The following is a 13,487-nucleotide window of genomic DNA, read 5'->3' on the forward strand; positions in this document are numbered from 1 at the left end:
GTCTTAATGTAGCTAACGATGAACACAAAGGACACAGCAGATCCTCTCCTACCCATTGATTAGGGTTCTGTGGTGATGGGAGGAGATCATCATATGTTGACTTGATATGGAAACTGATCCTTCTCTGTTCCATTGTCCACAAATCTTGCCAGCCGATCTTACATTGTTCCAGACTCTCGCATCCCGACCATTCTCCCTGCTTGGCCTGGGGAACTTCCTTTACGCACATCATCCTCTCCTCCTGCTTTTGCACCTTGCTGACTAGCAGCTTCCTCCTTAGAGCTGGGGCTGCTTTGTGCCATATACGAGGAGTTGAACTGAGACCAAGGCCTCCTCTTCCATGCTGTACTTGCTCCATGATATCACTGATATAAAGGGCAGCCTTTGCATCTTCCACAGCTTCCTTTGCTGCCTACTTTTTTCCAGTTTTCAACACAGATGCTGCCTCCCTCACACATTTGTCGTGCAACTCTACCAATGTCATTTCCAATCGAACCTTGGTGCACTTAAACTCCTCAGTTAGAGCTGAGACTGGCAGCTGCAGTATCCCTTTACAATACAGTCCCACTGTACTGAGGCAGCGTGGAACTGATTAGCACTTCCAGCCCCAGAGTTTCAGTTTGCCCAGTAAAGCGCTGCTGACTATGCTCTTCAACCCTTACACGGCTTGTTGTCTCATTTTTCCAACACAAACTGTGTCCTTTAGGTCCCCATTATACCATCTCCCAAGACTTTTCACAAGCTTCTCAAACACTGTTGGTATTGCCTCACCATTAATGTAGAACCTCTTATCCACTACTGTACCTTTAATTATAGAGAAACTCCTTGACGTAGTGGACTTGAATGGCATTCGTGCACATTCAATGTTATTGATTAGTTTGCCCAATTACTGATTAGTGCAGACTGCTGTTGTAGTCATGATTGTCATGTCATCCATGTATACTCTAATTGGTGGTAGTCGCATTCCAGAAGCCAAGCTTTCTCCTCCCACTACCTGTTTTGACACCCTAATAATTATTTCAATTACCGTGGTAAAAACCAGTGGAGAAATGGTGCATCCTGCCATTATTCCAATTTCTAGACATTGCCATGTAGTGGTCAATTCTGAAGTTGAAAAACAAAAATGCACATCTCAAAAGTAGGCTTTCACTAAGTTTATTATTGTCCTTGGTACACTGAAAAAAATCTAATGCTGCCCAAGGAAGCTCATGTGGTACTGAACCATATGCATTAGTTAAATCCAGGAATGTCACATGGAGTTCCTTCCCCTCCTTTTTAGCTTTTTAAATTTGCTACCAGATCACATTGATGTGCTTTAAGCATCCTGGGAAACCTGGAATACCGGACAAACTCTGAGCAACAATGCTGAAGAAAATCTTGCCTTCCACGTTTAACAGAGCAATAGTCCAAAACTTACCAATATTTGCAGAATATTTTTCTTTGGGTATAAATACCCCACCTGCTTGGCACCATGCTCTTGGTACAACCTTTTTTTCCCATGTTACTTTCATCAATTTCCACAAGATTTGTAGAACACCAGGGGCACTCTCGTACACTCTGTACAGAACTCCATTAGGTCCAGAAGAAGATGACACCCTTGCCTTTTTCACAGCTTGCTCTACTTTCCACTTAGGTGCACAGTCCTCCATTTGGTATTTTGGTAGGTTGATAGGTGGGATGTCTGGAGGAATTGACATAGGCTCCTGCCTTTTTGAATCTGTGTGTGTTTCCTTGTGATATCTCTCCAGCTCAGACACAGTTGCTTTTAGTGTGCCATTTTCTCCCCAGTGAATAACTTCTTTGCAAATTTGAATGGGTCTTTATAAAAGTTAGTTTTCGTACTGTCCTTTTTGCAGCATTTCCGTAGGTACTCAGCTTTGCACAATGTTGAAAGCTTATCTTTTGTGACCCTTTGTAATGGATTGAGTGCCTCCTTCTGACTTTGTTCTGCTCTCCTCCATTGCTTCCTCATCTGCCTCCTTTCTCTAATTAAGTGCTCAATCTCCTGCTGTCATCTAGACTTTACAGGAATAGTTTGTACTTTCTCCTTTCTTTTTTCAACGCCAAACCTCTCGCTTCCATATGCGTAGATGGCATCCCCAAATTTATCCAGCTTCTTTTCGACTATTCCACATAACCTTTCCAATGAAAAAAAGAAATCTGTGTTTACTGTGGCCCACGTTATTTTCTCAGAAGCTGTTGGCCATTTAACTCCAGGCTTGTGCCGGTTGAGGTTCTTTTCTCTCTTATTCTGTTCATCTGATCGGGTTCACAAGGATTATTAGGTTCATCACTAGTTGTATTTATGCAAGTCCTCCTCTCATCTACGACAGGGTTGCTGATATCCTGCGAACTATGGTTTGCTTCCTGTCACGGGATTACCAGGCCGCACAGGCTTCTTTGAATAAGTGCAATGTGATTCATTATGTACTCAAAATACTGTAGTTGGGAAATTGTGTCAAAGTGTTTATCATGTTATCTTTAAAAATGATCACACAGAGATACACTAGCAGTTTAACCGTACATGGCATCATGCAATACAGTCTTAAAAACCACATGTTTAGGTTTGAAATATAGAGCTAGAGTACTATCTTCCCTATTTCATGAAGCTCCTACTTGCACTCTGCACTGCAGTCACATTTTGTTTCTTGCAGGTAAGCCTAACTGAGATACAATAAGGGTTATTAGACTACTATATTACTGTGTCGAGTTTACAATTGTGTGTCATGTATAATGCATGGAACTGTGAGTTTATGTATAACTTTGTAAACTTGGTCAATGTAGGTGAATGCATGGACATAGTTGGATGGGATGAAGTTATTCCCCACCTTTCATGGCTCATCTTAATGTTGAATGTGGTGGAGTGTTGAGTAAACCAGACTAGGTCCTGACTGCAGCACACACCTTTATGTAAGTTTAGTCCATAACTGACAGTTTGTAATTTGCAGGCAAGCCTAGGGACTGAAGGAACTCAATTGCTTTTAACATGAAGATGCAGGCACCTGCATGAATGCATTGCTTAGTAAATTCACAACCATATCTTCTAGTAGTTGCTGTATACAGTGTGGATTCGGGAAAGCCGTGCAGAATTGTTTGGAACCTGTTTTAGATAATACACACACACACACACACACATATATATATATATATATATATATATTAATATATATATATATATATTATATATATATAGTATACTATATATTCAGGACTGACAGTTAATCGAGCTTGCATGTCATCACAAGCTTTACTGATCTCTTTGCATCTGAAAATGCTCCTCTCACAGCATGCCTGATGTAGGCTATGGTACTGTACTTAACATGTGAATGGAACCGGTTCCACACGCCGTAAATTTTTAAGCATATTCAAGATGTTTTTAGATGCAGGGACCAAGATGAAACACTAAAGATAATTATGTCTATGAACACATGTAGTTTTTTCCTTGACGTATTTGTTTTGAGGATCTACAGCACAATAAGCATTTCTTTAAAAAAAGATTTCCATGATGTTTTAGAAGTTCAAAAAGTGTATTTGTGTTGCGGTTCAATTAATGTTCTTTTGTTTGTCCATGTAAATTGACAATTTTTTTGGAATGGTTTAATCATGTTTTCGCTTTAAAAGCAAAAGGTTTTATACAGTTAAAATAGTTATATACATTCCACACTTGGTTTAATATTGGGCCCAACAGCAACACGTCACACAAATGTTTTTTTTTTTATGTATATTTTTGTTTTTCTAGGGAGATTCAGGTGGCCCATTACTTTGCAATGGTGCCTACAGAGGTATTGTTTCCTTTTGGTGCAGAATGCGGACTTCCTAAAAAGCCTGGGCTCTACACTCGTCTCACTTTCTATACTCGTCAGGAATAACTTGCATGGATAAAAATGAAACAACATTTTAATTGAAGATGTGTTTCTGTAAAACAAGCCAGACCTGATCTGCTTCTGTAAAAGTTGGCTAGATTAACATCACATAGCCTATATGTTTTATTCTTCTTTTTCTGTATCATCATGTTATTTTAATAATAATAATAATAATAATAATAATAATAATAATAATAATAATAATAATAATAATATTTTTTTTCTTTTTTTAAAAGATGTGTCAGGCTACACACATCGGATGAACAGTTAAAAACGGTTAATACTACAGTGAAAACTAGCCACTCCAAATTGATGTCACGTTCGATCTATAGGTTTGAACATGATCATTTATTACGTAAGGTACTCGTAAGTGTATAAAAAATTATAGGGGAAATATATTTGCAGTAAATTGTTAGACCCAGAAATCATGTGTTGAGGACGTATCCGGGTCTTAGGCACACGTTTGTCTAAGATTTTAAGTTCACGGTTGGTCCAACCAGAAAATCTAAGAAATATAATATATATATATATATATATATATATATATATATATATATATATATATATATATATATATATAATGCAGTGTAACCATTAACCTGCCCCCCTGCAACACTCCCTCAGTGAGTGTAAGAAAAGTCACGACAGGTTAGTTGCAAGGAGACAGAAGAATGGTTACATTCGGGTGTATCAGCTGCATTTGGACTTTAGTTAAGTTTGAGAGCTGTATCGAGGCCACTTCAGTGCTTTTAACATCTGCTTTTAAAAAGACACCAGGATGTGTGACAGAAAAGAAACCGATAATCAAAGTAAATCTATACAACAAGAACAATGCATTAGTCATTTACTGTGATATTTCCATACCAACAGGGTGGATTTACTGGATATTGTGAGCGAAAAGGTTTTATCAGAGTTTTATTAACATTAGCTCCCCCCCACCGTCCCATTGCAAGTTTGTGTTTAACACATTCTTCTCTGACTCACTCCAAACAGCCTGCAGTGCTGACTGAAACATCGGGTGAGCTTCAGTACAGGCAGCTTTCATGTCTTTGCTAGATAAGCACACCCACAGCAATAATGTGCCAATAATTCAGCTTTGATACCCATGAGGTTGTTTTGGTATTTGTCATTAAACCAGAGAAATCCACAAGCATGTCAAATTAAATGACAAGGTCAATTACAAACACATTGATGTTGAATATGGCAATAGAGTACTAGAACTGCACAATTACAGAGTGTGATTTAAATGATTGTATAATCTGTCAGAAACTGCACTACTCAATTTAGCTAACAGTCCTATCACTTTTTCATTTAAATGTTGACAAGACCTCCTGGGGTTTGCATAAGAGAGCAGTTCAGATAAAGGCAGCTCTACAGTTGTTTTTTTAACCCTTTTTAACCTCTGATGGTGCTCTTCTGACCATGTGACTTGTTTAGATTAGTGATTTTCTTGGAAATTTTATATCAGTAAAATTATTTTATTTCTAATTACAAATTTGCTTTTGCCTTTGCTCATCAAAATAGAGTGAGCATTTACAGACATTAGAAATTACCAAAAAGGTGAAAAAAAAGAATGTTTAATTGAGACTACATTTAAACGTGTACACTCAATACACATGCATACAGTAGTGAAAAGTACAGAAATAAATACAAAATACAGTTTATATATATAGTAAAATAAATAAATACATAAAAAATACATACATAAACACAATAAAGCATTAAGTTTACAATCAAACCAAATAAATGGCAGCTAACATTTCAACAGTATTAGTGAACATTTCAAGGGTTAAGGTTACACCAACGAATGGATTATGGGAATAGACTTAAGGGTTAGCCTAGTCCATGCCAGGCATTATGGGCAACTGTGATAAAGTCTAGCATGGTTGATTGACAGCCGCTGCCATGCCCCTTGAGTCATTCAAGTTACAATAATGTAAAGCATACATGAATCTTACGAATAATCATCTTTGAGAAGTGGTCAACAAAGAGTTAACATTACAGCACATTGCTCGTTTAATTCTTACAACATTTACTGGAACTACCGTCTATTCAGACAAACCTAAAGCGAGAAACTAAAATAAGACATGGAGCAGAAAACTAGCCTACATTAGCTCTGACCACAGAGCTTTTCAGCCCTTGACTCAAAACTTGAGCAGCCTGGTGGGTTTCAAAATGTGAAAACTAACCGACCACCAAGATACGTGATGCAGTTTAACAAGTAACACGATGGAGACAAAGAATAGAGAGTGTACAGCTTTTTTTCTATATTGTGTGTGTATGTATGCTTGTGTTTGTGAGTGTGTGTGTGCTTTAGTAACAAGCCCTTGTCAAGTGTATTATTTAAAAACTACTTGGTTCAAATACTATATATTGCTGATATATATTAAACACAAATAAATAACTTACAATTACATGAACATATCATTTTACTTTACATTAAAATTCAAACCTTGTGTGCAAATATACAGTACATAACATGTTAATACACATTTGTGGACCGCTATACAGCTCTTCTGTGCTGAAAGGGTTACATTTCAAAGCATACACTTTATTTATGTATTACAAATGGTCCCCTTGGATAACAACCATAGTTAACAACAGTCCAGCTTGTTTGTATGGGACCTCCACAGTAGCAAACACAACATGTAAAGGCACTAAAATACTACATAAAAAAACACAATTCGGCTAGGTCTATATTACAAGATGAATTGCATACATCACAAGCAATAAACACAATGAACCATTTACTTGGTGATTTACTTCTTGTCATATTTTTACAGTAAACATTTCCTTAAAATTACTAGATTTTATTTTGGGGGGGGGGGGGGGGGGGCTAGTGCTTTAAATAGTTTAAAATTGAGGCACACCTATGCTAAACTGTGTGAGAGCTGGGAATCGAAACACGAAAAGATTTAGAAGTGAGTAGTTTTTCGAGATTTACGATTATACTGTAAGTACAGTATAATCGTAAATCTCGAAAAACTACACACTTCTAAATCTTTTGTAGTCATTTTTGTATTACTTTTGTATAAATACATGTTAATTTGGATTCATATGTTGTTTTTTTCTGACTTTATGTGAATGAAAAGACAAACATTTGCCCGTTTTCCCATTGGAAATAGTGATATTTTGAAATATCACTGTCCTGGTCACAAAAGCAAAGCTTGTGGGGAATAATAGCCATTTTCTATACTTTTGAGGCATAAGCAATTAGGAAATAACACTTACTACCCAGGAACAAAAATTGTGTTACATAGTGATACCACATGAAATGAGCTAAAATCTCCAGAGCAACTCAAGTTAATTTATTCAGTATTTCCCATGTTTACTGGTTATTGTAGAAAAAAGAAGAAAAAAAACACTACTTCATGGATGAAAACCAACAGCATCAAAAGATCCTCTGAACATAAGAACATATCGTCCATGCATTTCACAGGCAGCAAAACCTGTTTAAACATTCTATGATCAAGTATGAAAGTTATGCCTATTATTGTGCTAAACTGATGCTTCCTTCAAAATAATCAATTTGGTACTTAAAAATCTAGAAATAGCAAACAATTCACAACAGCTGTAAGCAGAATGTATGCAAAACTTCAGCATGGAAACTCATGACAGTAGGGGTGTAGTGGTTCCTTGTGTACCAATGAATCATGATACTCATTTTTGCGTGATATAGCGTATCGTATTATTTGTATCAGGATACAAGACCAAAAGCACAGCATAGCTTGCTGTAGTTCACAAAGTATTATTTTTTTTTAATGAAGAATGAGTATTTTATAGTTGTTATGAATACAACTCATTTAACTTTCTGTTTTTTAACAAAATAATCCATTACTAATTGATCATTTGATCTTATTATTCATCGTACAAATAGCCAAATCAGCGCCATCACATGTATCATGATACAGATTGTATTGTGACCTGTGTATCCTGATACTGTAAGTATTGTATCACAGCATTAGTGTATTGTTACACCCCTGCTACAGAACTACAGAATCTATTAACCCTACTGTGATTTACTGAGGCTCAGTTCACATCTACACTGCAAACATGCTCAGGTAATATCAGTCAGACTTCTCTGGGCCTTGTTCTTGATAAGTGTCTTCACTGTCTTTGGATCTCCACACACAAGAAGTTCCATCGGCTGCTGCGGAGAAAAGCTGTCTTCCATCTGGGCTTAAAGCTAAATTCAGAACTCTTCCTTTGTGACCTAATCAACAAAGACAAGGCAGTTTACTGTCGACGTTTCATTTATTGTGTGCTAGTGATTTACAAGACATTGCCTTCAAAAACACAGTCGATTCAGTCTGCCAGTTACTGTAAAAAGGGATAACCAAATAACCCACATTTACAGATTGTGGAAGAATGTCTTGTGACAAATATCCATGCGAGGTTTTACCTCAATTAGGTGAGCATGCAGTTCCCATGCAGGACTTAGTGTTATTGGGAGAAAACAAATCTGCCTGCAATAAAAAATCATCCAGTTATACAGTTCATTAATCAAAGACTCAAAGACTTTAATTACATTTTCTATGTCATTCTGTGTTAATTATTGTATAGACATTCTCGCTGATCATAGTAATGTTACATATATTGGTGGCTGGCAAATAAAACTGAAGAGCAGCAATTTAATTCCTTAAACCAGACATATTAAACCAAACCTTAAACCAGACTTATCTAATAAATATATATGAATTAATTTGAATTAGAAGATCTAAAACCTAACACCACTGAAACTATTTCCATTGACTAATCTTTTGATGGTAACCACTTTTGTCTTTGAAGTGGTTTATCAATAAGCTGCAACTAAGGTTTTCATGTGGTGTCTCATATTTGCCTCCATACTCTGGAAACAGTTTGTGGAAACAATGAACGTCAATCTTATTTTACTCAGCAACTGCTAGTCCTCAGTCTCAATCGATTCCATTATTTGTCTTTAATTCTACACATGTACACAAGGCTAGTACACAAGGTAGAGGTATAATATAAATATATATATATATATATATATATATATATATATATATATATATATATATATATATATATATATATATTTATGTAAGCTACTGTATGTCATGAGACTGCTGCTTTATTTTACACACATGATTTACGCCTGTGAACAGTCTAAAAACAGTGTTTATTTTATACATGAACTGCTGATCAATGTCAAAAATAAAGGATGAGTGTGGTTAAGATAAACTACATTACAATTCAGTGGTGTGCATCCTTCCTGTTATGAAAGTCACATAAAAACATTCTGAAGCAACTATTTATGTGACATTGTCAAGAAATAATCTCTGTGCAAAGTTAATGCAATATAACATATTCAAATCCTTAACTCATATACAACTTTAAATAAACTAGTCTTTCAATAACTCATGCATTGTAGCTCTGAAATAGGCCCAGTCAATTCTCACTGATACAAATTTAAAAGGGCCAGCAACAAATTTTGCATTATACCACTAACCAAAAGTTATTAACAAATTGATGCAATTGTAAATGTCGCAATTGCCTGCAGCTTTCGTACATTTCATTATAATATTTGAGAGTCTGCATTTGCACTATCTCCGCAAATTTGTGTAGGAACACCCATAATTACATATTCATCTACGCTTGAACCGCAAACAGAATCTGTTGCTGCGAAGCATTCCCTAAAAAGTCGCCAATAGCATTGCGCTTGTTTAGTACAATTCACCCAAGACTTCTGACTCACGGCAACTGGTTTGCGACTATTGCAACAGGCGAAACACTTTAGTACACCCACCCCACAGTTACTTCAGCAGTTGCTAGAAAAGTTGTCTAATTGTAAAGTACTCACCGTGCAACTCAGCTACTTTACTAATAGATGGAAAGTCCCAACTAACAATCCGATTTTTGGGAAGACCATGTCCAGTTATTAGTTCCTTTGTTTCTTTCGCCCAAAGTAATGAACAAATCTAAAAAAATAGAAAAAGGAAATAAATGATTATGGATTGAATCAAATTTATGATTAATCAAATAACATAACGATTCACTATAACATTGTGACATTTATGGCCACTGCCATTTTCCCCAGCGGTGGGACTGAAGAATTCCCTGACACTGTTAATCTTACGTTACATAGGGTTATTATATGTTTGTGGTTACTAATGTTAGCAAGCAAGTTACTCACAGTGATATGAATGATCTTTGCTATACATGGATTTTTCAGCACAATCAATGAACTTGTACATTTTAGTTACACACACGCATCTGCAGCTACAAGTAAAAATGTGGCATAGATTTTAAAAGTAAAATGTTCTTGACCTTCATAAACTTCAAGGACATTTATAGCCAATCCAGTGTTAAGGAAAGTGAATGAAGCACTTTGCAGTAGTCTGCAGTGTGTACAAATTGAAATTCTCCTTAGGGTCAAATGTTGCAATGTTGGTATTTTGTATCCAGACCATTTTATTTTTATGAGGGAACATTTCCTTATAAAATGTGACCATAGTAAAAGCTTAGCAAAGTGTAATAAAGCATAATGAACAATGGGTAAGCATTGTAAAGCATGGAGGTATCATAATGCAAATGAAAAACCATGGAAATCCATGGTAAACTATGGTAAATGCATAGTATAACCATCAAACAATTATGGAAAACTGCAAAATTCCAGTTCAAATTTCCCATGGTAAATGAGGGATCAACTGACAGTAGCGAGCACTGGGTACTACTGCATGCAGCCATTCTTTAGGCAGAATTCTTTTTAGATTCCCCCACATACACAACACTGGCTTTTCATTCACAGTCTCTCTTATTGTCTAATGTAGGCCACCTCTAGTTTCAGCATTTTCAATTTCTTAAACCAATATATATTTTTTTTCAATTGATGTCTGCTGCTTACCTGTGAGTTAGTGTGAATAGATTTAGCAGCTCAAGTGTTTGTGTCCCATATTCGTAAAACTCCATCCTTCATTCCTCCCCCTACAGCCACCACTTCAGACTGCCATGGACACCAATCCATTGCCTAGAATAACAAGTAAAGACTTGCAGGTCACATTATAAAAAATAAAAACATACGAGAGAGCTGTGTTGTTGGTTCTCCAGTGCTATTTATTGAACACAGGTAAGACAGCGATGGGCTGTATTTGAAGTATGCATCTGAAAAAAGGCACTGCTTTTGTGGTCGTTAATTATAGGATGTAAATCTTTGTACATTAAAAGATAGTAAGATTTGCTTGCACACTCAAGAACACAGGAAGTTATCAATGCAGTAACCTATCATTTTTCATGCTTTCAGTTATAGAAAGCTAGGGGAATTGTTGGAAAATATTCTGGCTCTAAAATCACAATTTCACAATATAGTAATGCTGGCCACAAGACTGAATACTGTTAAGCCTCTTACCTACACAGCTGTGGGATGGGCCATTGCCTGTAGGGGCTGGCTGTGTACCGTCACGTCTGGAGCATTGGGCCAGATATTCAGCAGGCCATCGCTTGATCCGCTAGCAATGCGACCACCATTAGGTGACCATTTAAGCCTACAGATACTTTTCTGGTGAAGGAGAGTCCCAACGTGATGTTGTGCAATTCTGACATCATGGTGGTGAATTAATCATAAGTGTGAACCACTATGAAACAAGCATTGAATAATTATTACCTCTTACCAAAATCTTACAGGCTTAGATGTAACTTTTGTTTGGTGATGGAATGTCGACATACTACAGTATCTCCACTGACTAAAAACCTGCTGATGACAACCTATAAAACACCCTACAGTATTTATACAAACACATGGCTTGTGTTGGAGCCTGTGTTATCCATATCTCAGTAATATAATTTAACATAATGCAGATTGTTTTAGTATTTTTATTCACACATCATGTTTCCTTAATCAACTGGAAATGCATTTCTCAAATTTCACTCAAGACTGTTTGCCAGGCAACAGAGAATTCCACTTAAGACCAGAACAGTTTATTATACAAAAATGCTGGTGCTCTGACTGACATGAATGGGTTGTGGAAACAGAAAGTGAGTATTGTTGCTGGAGGGAGCTGAAAAATATACTGTTGAGATACACACGCAACATGGGATACACACAGGATGAGGCAAAAAATGTGTTTCTTGTAAACACTGCAATTACATTAGAAGTGCATTTATAATAAGTTTAAATAGCAGTTTGTCATTTACAAAAAAAACAATTAATTGACTGGAAAACCTGTAGTCTAAAAACGAGAAAACAAGTACAAATAAAATGATAGGTTGTCATTATACAACCCAATGTTACTTTAGGTAACGTAGTCAATGATAAGTGCTACTTCGAGGTCTCTGAAACCAGCCATATAACTGTATAAAAGTATATGCATATTCGATCACCGGTTCTGAATGTTGAAAATGGAACTGGCCTGGAGATCAAATATTTTCCCACAATCCTTCACTTGTTTACCATTGTGACCATTATCTCCATAAATTACTTTGTCAGATTCAGAGCATAAAGGACAGAGAGACAGACGGACAGAAAGTCGTTTCAATACTATGCCTTGATTCACATGGCTGCAGATAATAGCACTGACTGCTGCTGCTGCTGCTGCTGCAAATAATAATAATAATAATAATAATAATAATAATAATAATAATAATAATAATAATAATAATAATTCTATATGGGTTGTGCTTTGTAAATTGGGGGCCCATTTTATCCACTGTACAGACGTGCATGGTATGGTTTTCGCTCCTATAAAGCACTTTTATTTTCTCATCAGCCACAACAGCATCTGTAACACTTGACTCCACACTCAGGTTTGTGAATTGAATCTGCAGAGTGAATTACCTGAACTTCACCATCACTAGTTCCAATTGCAAGACAATTGCCATGATTTATCCAGGCAACCGATGAAACATTTTTAGTGTTAGAATTTAAATGGATTCCTCCTAGCTTCTTGGGGGTTTCGGCATTCCACATATAAGTAGAGGAATTCAAAGTCACAACAACAAGGTTTTTGGAATTCCAGTCCATTAAGTTTAAGTCTGAAATTTTAAAAAAGTAGCAGTGATTGCTAACACTACAGCAAACCCTTGGTATCTGATAAATATTTAACACTCCCAGATCTCTGGGACATTCTGGTTCTAGGTGTGCAATATAGCTGACACTCTATTAAGACGACTTGACTGATCTACAGGGATAACAGGTTATGACAGAGAGTGAATTAATCCGTCAACAATCTCCCTCCTGACCTGTGAGGGCACTGTGTAGCAAGAACAGCGGGCCCCGGACTGGATATTTTGTCAGTTCATTCCAGGGCCATCCAGGAAGGGGGCGGAGTCACAATGACCAGTAAGTTCATACTGAAAGGACCCATATAGGAGATTAAAGTAATTTATTATCGTGAGTGTGATACCACCTGTCCAAACATTTTGTACTTAAATGATACAGATCTACCATTAAAGACTGTTTCCTAATGCACACGTGTACACAGGCATGGTATACAGACACATGAAACAATATTAGCTGCACCTGACAAAAAGAATGTGCACATTGCTTACAGCAGTGGATCTTAACAATCTCTGGTTCTATTTGTACAATATTTTTTGTGAATTAATCCGTCCACTTTTCTTCATTGGGATTCATATCCTGCTATTCATGACAAAAACTGACAATAA

The sequence above is a fragment of the Polyodon spathula genome, chromosome 2 (assembly GCF_017654505.1).
Source record: "Polyodon spathula isolate WHYD16114869_AA chromosome 2, ASM1765450v1, whole genome shotgun sequence".
In the NCBI taxonomy this organism is placed as follows: Eukaryota; Metazoa; Chordata; class Actinopteri; order Acipenseriformes; family Polyodontidae; genus Polyodon; species Polyodon spathula.